Source organism: Bufo bufo, chromosome 4, assembly GCF_905171765.1.
Source record: "Bufo bufo chromosome 4, aBufBuf1.1, whole genome shotgun sequence".
In the NCBI taxonomy this organism is placed as follows: domain Eukaryota; kingdom Metazoa; phylum Chordata; class Amphibia; order Anura; family Bufonidae; genus Bufo; species Bufo bufo.
This window is the reverse complement of record NC_053392.1, coordinates 171,819,468-171,835,702: the sequence shown is the minus strand read 5'-3', so window position 1 is coordinate 171,835,702 and position 16,235 is coordinate 171,819,468.

The following is a 16,235-nucleotide window of genomic DNA, read 5'->3' as shown; positions in this document are numbered from 1 at the left end:
ATATAACATGCTGCTGAGTATCCTAGCAGGCAGACACGTCACTCAGGGCAGCACTTGTATCACTCCCTTTGCAGAGCAGGGGGAGGGGCACATATTTTCATGAGAAAAACTTCAGAGATTGTTGTTATTGCAGGTAAATAAAGGGTCAGAAGAGAAACAGGGAAATGAGGAAATATATACACTGCTCAAAAAAATAAAGGGAACACTTAAACAACACGATGTAACTCCAAGTCAATAACACTTCTGTGAAATCAAACTGTCCACTTAGGAAGCAATATTGAGTGGCAATCAATTTCACATGCTGTTGTGCAAATGGGATAGACAACAGGTGGAAATTATAGGCAATTAGCAAGACACCCCCAATAAAGGAGTGGTTCTGCAGGTGGTGATCACAGACCACTTCTCAGTTCCTATGCTTCCTGGCTGATGTTTTGGTCACTTTTGAATGCTGGCGGTGCTTTCACTTTAGTGGTAGCATGGGACGGAGTCTACAACCCACACAAGTGGCTCAGGTAGTGCAGCTTATCCAGGATGGCACATCAATGCGAGCTGTGGCAAGAAGGTTTGCTGTGTCTGTCAGCATAGTGTCCAGAGCATGGAGGCGCTACCAGGAGACAGGCCAGTACATCAGGAGACGTGGAGGAGGCCGTAGGAGGGCAACAACCCAGCAGCAGGACCGCTACCTCCGCCTTTCTGCAAGGAGGAACAGGAGGAGCCCTGCCAGAGCCCTGCAAAATGACCTCCAGCAGGCCACAAATGTGCATGTGTCTGCTCAAACGGTCAGAAACAGACTCCATGAGGGTGATATGAGGGCCCGACGTCCACAGGTGGGGGTTGTGCTTACAGCCCAACACCGTGCAGGACGTTTGGCATTTGCCAGAGAACACCAAGATTGGCAAATTCGCCACTGGCGCCCTGTGCTCTTCACAGATGAAAGCAGGTTCACACTGAGCACATGTGACAGATGTGACAGAGTCTGGAGACGCCATGGAGAACGTTCTGCTGCCTGCAACTTCCTCCAGCATGACCGGTTTGGTATTGGGTCAGTAATGGTGTGGGGTGGCATTTCTTTGGAGGGCCGCACAGCCCTCCATGTGCTCGCCAGAGGGAGCCTGACTGCCATTAGGTACCGAGATGAGATCCTCAGACCCCTTGTGAGACCATATGCTGGTGCAGTTGGCCCTAGGTTCCTCCTAATGCAAGACAATGCTAGACCTCATGTGGCTGGAGTGTGTCAGCAGTTCCTGCAAGACGAAGGCATTGATGCTATGGACTGGCCCGCCCGTTCCCCAGACCTGAATCCAATCGAGCACATTTGTGACATCATGTCTCGCTCTATCCACCAACGTCACGTTGCACCACAGACTGTCCAGGAGTTGGCAGATGCTTTAGTCCAGGTCTGGGACGAGATCCCTCAGGAGACCGTCCGCCACCTCATTAGGAGCATGCACAGGCGTTGTAGGGAGGTCCTACAGGCACATGGAGGCCACACACACTACTGAGCCTCATTTTGACTTGTTTTAAGGACATTACATCAAAGCCTGTAGTGTGTTTTTCCACTTTAATTTTGAGTGTGACTCCAAATCCAGACCTCCATGGGTTGAAAAATTTGATTTCCATTTTTTTATTTTTGTGTGATTTTGTTGTCAGCACATTCAACTATGTAAAGAACAAAGTATTTCAGAAGAATATTTAATTAATTCAGATCTAGGATGTGTTATTTTTGTGCTCCCTTTATTTTTTTGAGCAGTGTATATTTTTTTGCCTAAAACTTAGCTTAGGCTACTTTCACACTCGCGTTTTGGCTTTCCATTTGTGAGATCCGTCATGGGCTCTCACAAGCGGTCCAAAACTGATAAGTTTTGCCCTAATGCATTCTGAATGGAAAAGGATCCGCTCAGAATGCATCAGTTTGCCTCCGATCAGTCACCATTCCGCACTGGAGGCGGACACCAAAACGCTGCCTGCAGTGTTTTGCTGTACGCGTGACGGAAGTGAGCCAAACGGATCCGTCCTGGCACACAATGTATGTCAATGGGGACGGATCTGTTTTCTCTGACACAATCTGGCACAATAGAAAACGGATCCGTCTCCCATTGACTTTCAATAGAGATCATGACGGATCTGTCTTGACTATGTTACAGATAATACAAAAGGATCCGTTCATGATGGATGCATGCGGTTGTATTATTGTAACTGAAGCGATTTTGCAGATCCATGACGGATCCGCAAAAAACGCTAGTGTGAAAGTAACCTTAGTTATTGTCACGGCTGAAGATGGGGGAAACCCTCAGCCGTGTGCCGGAGGATGATGGTCGCTGCTTGACCAGGACGAACAGGATTAGGGAGCAGGTCACCTCCTAACAGCGTCCCTAACCTGACCCTAACTCCTACCTGCATGGGCCGACCTTGAAGGTAGGAGGACCCATGCGCAGGACCCTCGGATCCCTACTCGCCCTCCGCCGGTCCCTAGGCTAGGAGTCAGAGTAAGACATCCTGTTCCTTCTGGATACGGAGGAACAGGAGTCTAACTGGCCAAGCTGCAAGGAAGGGAGAACAAGTGCAACCTGTGGCAGTGGCAGGTACTTGCCACAAACATCACACTGACCTGCCACAGACAACCAAGCCTGGAACCCATGTGGGTGTACTGCCCACAAACAGCAGGACTCAGCACACAAACATACAACACACGGGAACCCAGGACCACAGGTGCAATAAAACAACATAAAGCAAACACATCTTCAGACACCAAAGGACATATATAAGCCTATGACCAGAAGGTTGGCCCCCACTGGCAGTTGGTAAGTAACCAGGAGGATGTCTACAGCCAGCATGGCTGAAACACCCTCTCTGGCTACTGCCTACAACTGAGGCTTTATAGGGCCAAGAGGCCACACCCAACAGTCAGACACACCCCGTGACTCACACACAGAAAGGGAGTTAACCCTTCCAATACCACAGAAGGGAAAACATAACTAAAAGGGGAAGTGTCAAAACTACAAACACACTGTGGCTGTTGCCGCAGGCAACGACATGGGTGGCAAGCGTGTCCTGGGAGTCAGCCCGAAGGCCGGGACACTGCCACCACATGTACACATACAACCAAACGTTGCCACGGGCAACCACAGTGAAGGGAAGATGTCAGTGCACACCACACACAAAACAGAGTGCACACAGACATACAAAAGTGCATACAAACGTGCACATAACTCCAAGGGAACCGCACACATAGCTGTTGACCGCGGCAACCGCACCTGAGGCTAACTACATTATGCCTCAAGCTGCGGTTGACACTACAACCCAAAACCGCGTGCAACAGTATGCGGCTCCCAAGGAGTCACGGCCATAACCGTGGCCGTGACAGTTATACTGTATATTTGCTGCCCATCAGATTTACAGTGCTATATATATTTTTTTTCATAACTCAGACAACCTCTTTAAAGGGTTTCTGTCATGAGAAAAATCATTATGTAGCTGACTGATATTAGCGATGTGCTAACGTCAGCAGTACATAACAGTATGATTTATAACTCCCTGCCTGCAGCTATTCCCTCAAAATAAAGACTTTTATAATATGCCGAAGAGCCTCTAGGTGCTAGTGGGGCATTGCTGCAGCACCTAGAGGCGCCGTCTTCTCACCCTTTGGCACGCCCATGTACAGTTGATTGACGTCCGAGTTCTCCTTAGTGTCCCGTAAATCCCGCGCCTGTGCCGTCCCGTCCAGGCGCAGTGAGTGAAGGACGCGCTCCTGCTGCCGGCTTCCTCACTGCGCCTGCGCCGAATACTAAACGGGGACGGCACAGGCGTGGGATTTACGGGACACTGAGGAGAACTCTGACGTCAATCAACTGTACATGGGCCCCCTGACTTTGGACTAATATGGAAGGCACGGGATTACATCACAGCCGCAGGAACCCCAATCAAAAATGCCTCAGCAGTAGCGGCCCTAATGGCAGCAGTACTCCTGCCCACTCAAATGGCAGTGATCAAGGTAAAGACCCATACACGAACTGACACTCCTGAGGCCAGAGGAAATGCCCTAGCTGATCAAACAGCGAAGAGAGCAGCAATGGAAGAGGAGGGAGCCCAGACAGAACAGATCCTGACAGTACAAGAAGATCTGGAGCAAGAGGAAGTCACATGGGACCTAATGAAACAAATGCAGAAACAGGCCACTCCCAGGGAAAAGGAAACCTGGTTTAAAGAGTCAGCCCTCGAAGAAGAATCTGGACTCTGGACACATGGAAAGAAAGTATGCCTACCCAGAACTCTCTATCCCCTAATAGCCGCAATAGCTCATGGGCCCACCCACCAATCCAAAATCATCATGAAAGAGCTAATTGATAAAATATGGGTGGCCTCAGGGATCACCCCTATTCTGGTGAGACATACTAAAGCGTGCCTCAACTGCGCAGAGTTTAATGCAGGTAGAACCGAGCCCACGCCCCGGAAATGTCTCCCAAAGGCCTTATATCCCTTTCAGAGGATACAAATCGACCACATCCAGATGTCAATGTGCCAAGGGTTTCAATATGTGCTGGTAGTGATAGACTTGTTCTCTGGATGGCCAGAAGCCTACCCCGTCCGAAATCAGACAGCAACTACTACTGCTAAAAAACTGATGTAGGAGCTTGTCTGTAGGTTCGGAGTACCTAAGGTCATTGAGAGTGATCAGGGCCCAGCATTCACTCCCAGATTAACCCAAGAAGTCTGGGAAATGGTAGGGTCGCACCTGGCGTATCACACCCCCTACAGGCCCCAAAGCAGCGGTAAAGTTGGAAGATTGAACAGGGTGTTGAAGTAGAAAATGTTGAAGTTGACTAGGGAGACAGGGCTCAATTGGGTTCAGTGCTTGCCTATAGCACTCTTATCAGTTAGGCAAACACCAAGGCCTCCACACAAACTGACACCATACGAGATCCTATCTGGGACAGGACCAAGAATGGGACAGTATTTCCTGCAACAGTTGCTAATGCATTATGAATCTGTTGCCAAATATGTGGTAGCTCTGAGTAAACAATTGTCTAACATACATGCACAAGTTTTCTCTTCCATTACAGATCCTAACTCCCTAGAAGGAAGCCACACTCTGAAACCTGGAGATTGGGTGGTGGTCAAGAAGCATATCAGAAGCACCCTCGAACCACGATACGAGGGACCTTACCAGGTGCTGCTGACCACCCCTTCTGTAAAACTCGAGGGGAGACCTAACTGGATCCACGCATCACAATGCAAAAGAATACGAGTGCCAGCTCCAGATATCGAGGGAACCACCGCTGAATCTGCATGATGCCTTTTGCAATAGTTATCGCTCTGCTACTTTTTGTCTACACCTACACGGTCACATACACACAGAATCTTCCAAAGACAGGAGGACAAGTGGCCATCACCCAACAAAAAGAGAAGGATGGCTACATATTGACCACTTTCTGGTTCAATTCCTCCAGCACTCATGTGGCTACCTTCAAATTTGATTACTGCAGTTTAGTATTGTGCCCAATGGCAGCATGGCAATGTAGCATTTACCAAACGGGCAGCCATAGATCCATATACATCTGTGTCACTGATAACCAGTATGGGGAACAGTGTAACTCGTGGGGAGCAGTTGGGTGGAACACGGGTGACCCATGGGGATACAGACCTCAGAGTGCCCAAGACAAAAAAGACAAAATGGGTAAATCCTTGCTTACCCGCATGATACTGTTTAAGAGTAGAAGATGCCACCCAAGTAGACAGACAGGCTCCAACATGCCACTTACCCTTACAATAGAAAACCCCAGCCCCAATGACGCAGGGACATACCTTATAGGCACCTGGATGGGGGTAACTGCTGGGGACATGGGCATGTTCCACCTGAAAGACCTACATAATCTCACAAGGATAGAGAAGGGTCCGTCCAAACCCTACACTACCTCCCTTAGGCAGGTGACAGCCATAGCAGACCCCACTTTTGAAGATACTATGGCCGCAAAGACAGGATTTTCTGACACCAACCTGTGGTTAGAATGGATGAAATACAATGCTGACACACACAATAAGACGAACTGTTACATATGCGGGGGGGGGGGGGCACGCCCACACCTAGGCACAGTGCCCTTGCATCTGCCTATTGAGACTGAAAGCTGCTTCCTGCGCCCTACAAAAACGTTGCCTAGATAAACTACATATATTATAATCAGCAAAGATTTGTAAACTACACCTGTGATGCCCTAAAAGGAATTGCAGAACAGTTAGAGGCTACTTCTGCTGTGGCCCTTCAGAACAGGATGGCCCTAGATATGATCCTAGCTGAGTATGTAAAATGATTGGGAAACTTGCTGCACCTACATCCCAGATAACACTGGCCCCAAAGGGAAGAAAACTGAAGCAATAAACAAGCTTACTAACCTCTCAGAGGAATTAAAACACAGCTCAGGGATAACAGACCCATGGGATGAGTACTTTGGATGGTTCAAAAATTGGAAATCCTTCCTCACCCAGATAGGTATGGTGATAGTCTTGATGCTAGTATTAATGTCAGTAGTGTTATGTTGCATTGTACCCTGTGTCCGAAAAATATGTGAAAAAATTGTGATTTCAACTACTGAACAGCCCATCATGCTGCTATATGGTGAAGAAGAAATGGAAACCAAAGAATTCAACACAAGTTCCCCCATCAATTACGATGTCATACCGAGATAGGGAAAGATGAATCCCAGGGTACTATCATAAGTCCGATTAACCGGGAGTCTACCCAAAAGGCGTAGGTTCTCGCCACTGTGGGTGAAGAGGATTGCGAATGGTATTCCCAGAGGTTCACTAGGCAGGGAAAGTTCTACAATCAAGAATCCAAGGGGGGACTGTTATGGCATATAATGGACACTTGCTTGTCACTTACAAAATGGTGTCTGTCTGAGAGACGACCCCCAGTATGCATTCTATGATTGAAACTATTTGCAGCAAAAACTTATCATACATATCATACATATGCCTTAAACTTATTTCCTGTTTACATTCCTTCTTGCAAAAAGACCAATCATGTGAGCCCACTCCTCCCACTAATATGGAGGGTATATAATGTGAAGCCCCCACCTAATAAATTAGAGTTATGCTTTGACCTTATCTAGTGTCAGTGTTATTTCTCGTTGTACATGCACATATCTATCTATCTATTTATCTAATTCAGAGCAGTGTATCAACCTACCTGACCATTGATCAGAGCCAGAACATTGCTGACCCTTCTTTTACAAGACTTCTGCAATTTGCCCTGGCATGCTTAATATCAGCTTCTAGGCCAAATCCTGAATGATGACAACTCACTCTTGACTAATCAGTGCTTGGAGTTTATTGCAATTTCTGTGTTTTTGTTTATCAACCCTCTTTTTGAAGATTGACCACAGGTTCTAAATGGGATTGAGACCTATGGAGTTTCCTGGCCATGGATCCAAATATTGTATTTACTGAGCCTCTTAGTTATGTTTGACTACTGACATGGTGTTCCATCATGCTGGAAAAAGCATTGTTTATTAACAATCCACACTTGGATCATTGGGAGATAGAGATGGCCTTGCAGTTCGCCCCGCGGTCGTTTCGCGGCAAACTTTGCTCGTTCGCGGTTCGCTGAACAGGCGAACATATGGCGATGTCCGCCGGCGCCCTATTCTTTGCATTGTGCAGAACTTTGACCCATGACACATCTATCAGGTGGGACAGGACAGCCGATTTTCAGCACATTGACACACCCCCTACCCTATAAATAAACCCGATCTGGTAGCCATTTTACATTCTGTTTTTTGCCAGTGTAGAGAGGTTGCTGTGTGGAGCAGGGACAGACTGTTAGGGACACCAAATGCTAGCTAATAGGGCCACAAAAGTCCTTTTAAGGACTGGTATAGGTGTGCTATCAATAGGTGTGACATACTGAGGGGTGTGATAAACCTATAACATACTTTCTAACATAGAAATTATATTATAGTGCATGTGTATTGTGCAGCAGTTGTGTGCGGTTCTGCTGCCATACTGCAGCTAGATAGAGGGACAAACGCTATTGGAATAACTAATTGCAACAGGTGTGATATACCTGTTGCCCCCCCCCCCCCCAAAAAAAAACCTGATTGACCCGTGTGATATACCTATAATATACCTTCTAACATAGAAAGTATATTATAGTGCATTTGTATTGTGCAGCAATTGTGTGCAGTTCTGCAAAGATACCGCAGCTAGATAGAGGGACAAAGGCTATTGGAATAACTAATTGCAACTGGTGTTATATACCTGTTTGACCCCCAAACAAAATCTGATTAAGGGGTGTGAAATACCTATAATATACCATCTAACATAGAAAGGTTATTATTATGCATTTGTATTGTGCAGCAGTTGTGTGCGGTTCTGCTGAGATACCGCAGCTAGATAGAGGGACAAATGATATTGAAATAACTAATTGCAACTGCTGTGATATACCTGTTGCCCCCCCAAAAAAACATATTAAGGGGTGCGATATACCTGCTTCCACAAAATACTGATTGAGAGGTGTGATACACCAGCTTCCACAATGATTGAGGGGTGTGATACACCGGCTTCCACCAAATATTGATTGAGGGATTTGATATACCAGCTTCCAGCAAATACTAAATATTGGGTTCTATATACAGTACAGACCAAAAGTTTGGACACACCTTCTCATTCAAAGAGTTTTCTTTATTTTCATGACTATGAAGGCATCAAAACTATGAATTAACACATGTGGAATTATATACATAACAAACAAGTGTGAACCAACTGAAAATATGTCATATTCTAGGTTCTTCAAAGTAGCCACATTTTGCTTTGATTACTGCTTTGCATACTCTTGGCATTCTCTTGATGAGCTTCAAGAGGTAGTCCCCTGAAATGGTCTTCCAACAGTCTTGAAGGAGTTCCCAGAGATGCTTAGCACTTGTTGGCCCTTTTGCCTTCACTTTGCGGTCCAGCTCACCCCAAACCATCTCGATTGGGTTCAGGTCCGGTGACTGTGGAGGCCAGGTCATCTGGCACAGCACCCCATCACTCTCCTTCATGGTCAAATAGCCCTTACTTTCAAAGTTTTCCCAATTTTTCGGCTGACTGACTGACCTTCATTTTTTAAAGTAATGATGGCCACTCGTTTTTATTTACTTAGCTGCTTTTTTCTTGCCATAATACTAATTCTAAAAGTCTATTCAGTAGGACTATCAGCTGTGTATCCACCTGACTTCTCCTCAACGCAACTGATCCCAACCCCATTTATAAGGCAAGAAATCCCACTTATTAAACATGACAGGGCACACCTGTGAAGTGAAAACCATTTTAGGGGACTACCTCTTGAAGCTCATCAAGAGAATGCCAAGAGTGTGCAAAGCAGTAATCAAAGCAAAAGGTGGCTACTTTGAAGAACCTAGAATATGACATATTTTCAGTTGTTTCACACTTGTTTGTTATGTATATAATTCCACATGTGTTAATTCATAGTTTTGATGCCTTCAGTGTGAATCTACAATTTTCATAGTCATGGAAATAAAGAAAACTCTTTGAATGAGAAGGTGTGTCCAAACTTTTGGTCTGTACTGTACCTGTTTCCACAAAATAATGATAGAGGGTATTGATATACCGGCTTCCACCAAATATTGATTGAGGCCTGCGATACACCAGCTTCCACAAAATATTGATTAAGGGGTTTGATTTACCAGCTTCCAGCAAATACTCATTATTAGGTTCTATATACCTGTTTCCACAAAATACTGATACAGGGAATTGATATACCGGCTTCCACCAAATATTCATTGAGGCCTGCGATACACCGGCTTCCACCAAATATTGATTAAGGGTTTTGATATACCAGCTTCAAGCAAATACTCATTAATGGGTTCTATATACCTGTTTCCATAAAATACTGATAGAAGGTTTGATATACCGTCTTCCACAAAATATTGATTGATGCATGCGATACACCGGCTTCCACCAAATATTGATTAAGGGGTTTGATATACTAGCTTCCAGCAAATATTAAATATTGAGTTCTATACACCTGTTTCCACAAAATAATGATAGAGGGTATTGATATACCAGCTTCCACCAAATATTGATTGAGGCCTGCGATACACCGTCTTCCACCAAATATTGATTGAGGGGTTTAATTTACCGGCTTCCAGCAAATACTTATTATTGCGTTCTATATACCTGTTTCCACAAAATACTGATACAGGGAATTGATTTACTGGCTTCCACCAAATATTCATTGAGGCCTGCGATACACTGGCTTCCACCAAATATTGATTACGAGGTTTGAAATACCAGCTTCTAGCAAATACTCATTATTGGGTTCTATATACCTGTTTCCATAAAATACTGATAGAGGGTTTGATATACCGGCTTCCATCAAATATTGATTGAGGCCTGCAATACACCGGCTTCCACCAAAAATTGATTAAGGGGTTTAATTTACCAGCTTCCAGCAAATACTCATTATTAGGTTCTATATACCTGTTTCCACAAAATACTGATGTCACAGCCAGACAGCTGAGAAGCTCTGACAGGAGCTTTCCAGATCCTCCTCCTTGAATTTCTTTGTTTTGGTTTAGTTCCTCATCTCGTTAGTCTATCTCAGCTGTCATGCAGTTGGACTGATTGCTGCCCTTTAAGTTCCTCCCCATAATGCAGTAGTGTGCGGCTTATACAACTTCCTGGAGTGTGTGTGCATGCTGTTTCTATTTCCCAGTCATCTGCAAGATAAGTGTTGTTCCTTTATTTGTTATTTTCTGTCTGCTGGATTTTAGGAGACCCTGACTCCCTCCGTGTCTAGTGTAGGGAGCCGGTGGTCGTGTCCCCTCACTATTGTAGGGTATTCAGGTATTAGATAGCCGAGGTACGTGGATATGCGCCCATCCACCTTTGGGGTGTTCGCATAGGCTGAGCAGTGAGGGAAAGTTGCAGATCTTATGCAGTGGTCTCCCTTTTGTTCCTTAGTTGTGGATCCAGTGAGTCATTGATTGTATTACATTGTTTTGTTTCCTGTACACCATCCGTGACATTATAAGCCGTCTCAAGCATGGATCCGGTTTCACTTTTGGCTGAACGCTTCCAGGGTCTTTCATTGGAGGTAGCTGATCTCCGTAAGACTTTTTCTCAGTTTCAAGTAACTGGTTCAGCTTGCGTTCATGGAGTTTGTTCTGAGCCTAAGATCTCGCTCCCGGATACGTTCTCCGGGGGTAGTGAGTATTTTTTGCGTTTTAGAGAGGCTTGCAAACTCCATTTTCGCCTTCTTCCCCACTCCTCTGGTGATGAGGAACGGAGGGTGGGGATCATTATATCGCTGCTCAGGGGTAACGCTCAGTCCTGGGCCTTTTCGCTGCCGGAGGGGGCACGGCCCCTCCGTTCAGTGGATGAATTCTTTTTAGCCCTGGGTCAGATATATGATGATCCGGATCGTATTGCTCTGGCTGAGTCTAGACTACGTCTGTTATGCCAGGGTAAACAATCCGCAGAGATATACTGCTCAGAATTTCGGAGATGGGCAGCTGATACTGGTTGGAATGATGCTGCACTCCAAAGTCAATTTTGCCATGGTCTTTCAGAGGGATTGAAAGATGCATTTGCCTTTCATGAGAGACCTACCTCCTTGGATTCTGCTATGTCTCAGGCCGTTCGTATTGACAGGCGTCTTAGAGAGAGAGGAGAGATCTCTCCTTCCTGTCATACTTAGTCCCGGGACAGTGCAGCGGTCTCATTTTGTGCGCAGGGGTCTCAGCCGCTGTCAGCCCCTTCTGAGCAGGAGCCCATGCAGCTGGGGTTGATTGCCTCTGACAATAGAAGATTCAGCCCGCATGGGAGGGTTTGTTTTTGTTGTGGAGGTATAAATCATTTGGCAAATATTTGTCCCTCTAGGAGATTTAGGCAGTCTTCTGGGAGTAATAAAGAAACAAAAAGGAAAAAATCTTTTAAAAATGTTCCGTCTGTTACTATTGGCAGGGTTGAGGCGGAAATTGAAGGTTTTCCGTTTGCTTGTAGTTCCCGTTTTGTCCTGCCTTCTAGGGTGGCACTAGAGAGCAAGATCATTTTTTGTGAGATTTTTGTGGATAGTGGAGCAGCTGTCAATCTCATTGATAATCAATTTGCAATAACTCATGGTTTCCAGGTATGCACTTTGGGAAAGGATATTCCTGTTTTTGCTATTGATTCCGCTCCACTTTCTCAGAAATCATTAAAGGGCATAGTTCACAATATCCGTTTAATTGTGAGTGATGCTCATGTTGAGGATGTGTCATGTTTCGTCCTTAGCGGTTTGCCTACTCCTCTAGTGTTGGGGCTACCCTGGCTCACTAAACATAACCCCACCATTGATTGGCAAGCGAGGCAAATAAATGGTTGGAGTGACTTTTGCAGAGAGAATTGCCTCATAACATCTGTTTCTGAGGTTTCTACTAAGACTGTACCACCTTTCCTCTCTGAATTTTTGGATGTCTTCTCTGAGAGTGGAGTTCAGGATTTGCCTCCGCACAGGGAGTATGATTGCCCTATTAATCTCATCCCAGGCGCCAAGCTGCCTAAATCTCGTTTATACAATCTCTCCCAACCTGAGAGGGTCGCTATGCGTGCTTATATCTCTGAGAGTCTGAGAAAAGGACACATACGACCCTCGAAGTCACCTGTTGCCGCTGGTTTTTTCTTTGTTAAGAAAAAAGATGGTTCTTTAAGACCTTGTCTGGATTTCAGGGAGCTGAACAGTATCACTATTCGTGATCCTTATCCGCTTCCTCTGATCCCGGACCTGTTTAACCAGGTTGTTGGGGCTAAAGTCTTTTCCAAATTAGACCTAAGAGGGGTATACAACCTGGTTAGGGTCAGAGAAGGAGACGAATGGAAGACGGCTTTCAATACCCCTGAGGGCCATTTTGAGAATTTGGTTATGCCTTTTGGTTTGATGAATGCCCCAGCCGTTTTTCAGCATTTCGTGAACAGCATTTTTTATCATTTAATGGGAAAATTTGTATTAGTGTATTTGGATGACATTTTGATTTTTTCTCCTGATTTCAAGACTCATAAGGAACACTTACGTCAGGTCTTGCTCATCCTGCGGGAGAATAAATTATACGCAAAACTGGGGAAATGTGTGTTTGCGGTTCCAGAAATTCAATTTCTGGGGTTTCTTCTCTCCGCTTCTGGTTTTCGCATGGACCCCAAGAAGGTCCGCGCTGTGCTTGAGTGGGAGCTTCCTGAGAATCAGAAGGCGCTGATGTGTTTTTTGGGCTTTGCCAATTATTACAGGAAATTTATTTTGAATTATTCCTCTGTTGTTAAACCACTCACTGATATGACCAGAAAGGGGGTAGATTTTTCTTCCTGGTCGGTAGAGGCGCGTAAGGCCTTTTCTAATATCAAGGAGAGTTTTGCTTCCGCTCCCATCCTGGTACAACCTGATATTTCGTTACCCTTCATAGTTGAGGTTGATGCTTCTGAGGTAGGGGTGGGTGCGGTCTTGTCTCAGGGTTCCTCTCCTGCCAAATGGCAACCGTGTGCCTTTTTCTCAAAGAAACTCTCCTCCGCAGAGAGAAATTATGATGTGGGAGATAGGGAATTGTTGGCCATCAAGTTGGCTTTTGAGGAATGGCGCCATTGGCTAGAGGGAGCCAGACACCCTATTACCGTGTTTACTGACCATAAAAATCTGGCCTACTTGGAGTCAGCCAAGCGTCTGAACCCGAGACAGGCCAGATGGTCTTTGTTCTTTTCAAGGTTTAATTTTGTTGTCACGTTCCGCCCTGGGGTTAAGAATGTGAAGGCAGATGCCCTGTCACGTTGTTTTCCGGGTGGTGGGAATTTTGAAGACCCGGGTCCCATTTTGGCTGAAGGTGTGGTGGTCTCTGCTCTTTTTCCTGAATTGGAGGCAGAGGTGCAGGCAGCCCAGTCAGAAGCTCCTGATCTTTGTCCTCCTGGGAGGTTGTTTGTGCCTCTCGCTTTGAGACACAAGAATTTTAAAGAACACCACGATACGGTCCTTGCTGGGCACCCGGGGGCAAGAGCCACACTGGATCTAATCGCTCGGAGATTCTGGTGGCCTGCGCTTCGTAAGTCGGTTGAGGGTTTTGTGGCAGCTTGCGAGACTTGCGCTCGTGCCAAAGTCCCTCATTCACGACCATCAGGTCCTCTCCTTCCTTTGCCCATTCCTTCCCGTCCTTGGACACATCTGTCCATGGACTTCATAACGGACTTGCCTCGTTCCTCGGGGAAGACTGTGATTCTGGTGGTGGTGGACCGTTTTAGCAAAATGGTGCATTTTATCCCTTTTCCTGGTTTGCCCAATGCTAAGACGCTGGCGCAGGCATTTATTGACCACATTGTCAAATTGCATGGTATTCCTTCAGACATAGTCTCTGATAGGGGCACGCAGTTTGTTTCCAGATTCTGGAAGGCTTTCTGTTCTCGCTTGGGGGTTCAATTGTCATTCTCTTCTGCTTTCCATCCGCAGTCGAATGGCCAGACAGAGCGCGTCAATCAGAATCTGGAGACATATCTGCGCTGTTTTGTGACGGAGAATCAGGAGGATTGGTGTTCTTTTTTGTCCCTTGCTGAGTTTGCTTTAAATAACCGTCGTCAGGAGTCCTCTGATAAGTCACTATTTTTTGGTGCATATGGGTTTCATCCGCAGTTTGGGACTTTCTCGGGAGAGGGGTCTTCTGGTTTGCCTGATGAGGACAGATTCTCCTCGTCTTTGTCATCTATTTGGCAAAAGATTCAGGATAATCTAAAGAGCATGAGTGAGAGATATAAGCGTGTGGCAGATAAGAGACGTGTGCCTGGTCCGGACCTGAATGTTGGTGATCTGGTGTGGTTGTCTACCAAGAATATCAAATTGAAGGTTCCCTCCTGGAAGTTGGGTCCTAGGTTTATTGGGCCTTACAAGATCCTGTCTGTCATCAATCCTGTTGCCTACCGTCTTGATCTTCCTCAGACTTGGAAGATCCATAATGTTTTTCATAAGTCCTTATTGAAACCTTATGTTCAACCCATTGTACCCTCGCCTTTGCCTCCTCCTCCGATTATGGTTGATGGAAATCTTGAATTTCAGGTCTCTAGGATTGTGGATTCTCGTCTTGTCCGCGGTTCCCTCCAGTACCTCGTTCATTGGGAGGGTTATGGTCCTGAGGAGAGGATGTGGGTCCCAGTGACGGACATTAAGGCCTCTCGTCTCATCAGGGCTTTCCATAGGTCCCATCCTGAGAGGGTGGGCTCTGAGTGTCTGGAGTCCACTTGTAGAGGGAGGGGTACTCTCACAGCCAGACAGCTGAGAAGCTCTGACAGGAGCTTTCCAGATCCTCCTCCTTGAATTTCTTTGTTTTGGTTTAGTTCCTCATCTCGTTAGTCTATCTCAGCTGTCATGCAGTTGGACTGATTGCTGCCCTTTAAGTTCCTCCCCATAATGCAGTAGTGTGCGGCTTATACAACTTCCTGGAGTGTGTGTGCATGCTGTTTCTATTTCCTAGTCATCTGCAAGATAAGTGTTGTTCCTTTATTTGTTATTTTCTGTCTGCTGGATTTTAGGAGACCCTGACTCCCTCCGTGTCTAGTGTAGGGAGCCGGTGGTCGTGTCCCCTCACTATTGTAGGGTATTCAGGTATTAGATAGCCGAGGTACGTGGATATGCGCCCATCCACCTTTGGGGTGTTCGCATAGGCTGAGCAGTGAGGGAAAGTTGCAGATCTTATGCAGGGGTCTCCCTTTTGTTCCTTAGTTGTGGATCCAGTGAGTCATTGATTGTATTACATTGTCTTGTTTCCTGTACACCATCCGTGACAACTGATACAGGGAATTGATATACCGGCTTCCACCAAATATTCATTGAGGCCTGCGATACACCGACTTCCACCAAAAATTAATTAAGGGGTTTGATATACCCGCTTCAAGCAAATACTCATTATTGGGTTCTATATACCTGTTTCCATAAAATACTGATAGAGGGTTTGATATACCAGCTTCCACCAAATATTGATTGAGGGGTTTAATTTATCGGCTTCCAGCAAATACTCATTATTGGGTTCTATATACCTGTTTCCACAAAATACTGATAGAGGGGATTGATATACCAGCCTCCACAAAATATTGATTGAGGCCTGCGATACACCGGCTTCCACCAAATATTGATTAAGGGGTTTGATATACCAGCTTCCAGCAAATACTCATTATTGGGTTCTATATACCTGTTTCCACAAAATACTGATACAGGGTATTGATATACCGGCTTCCAC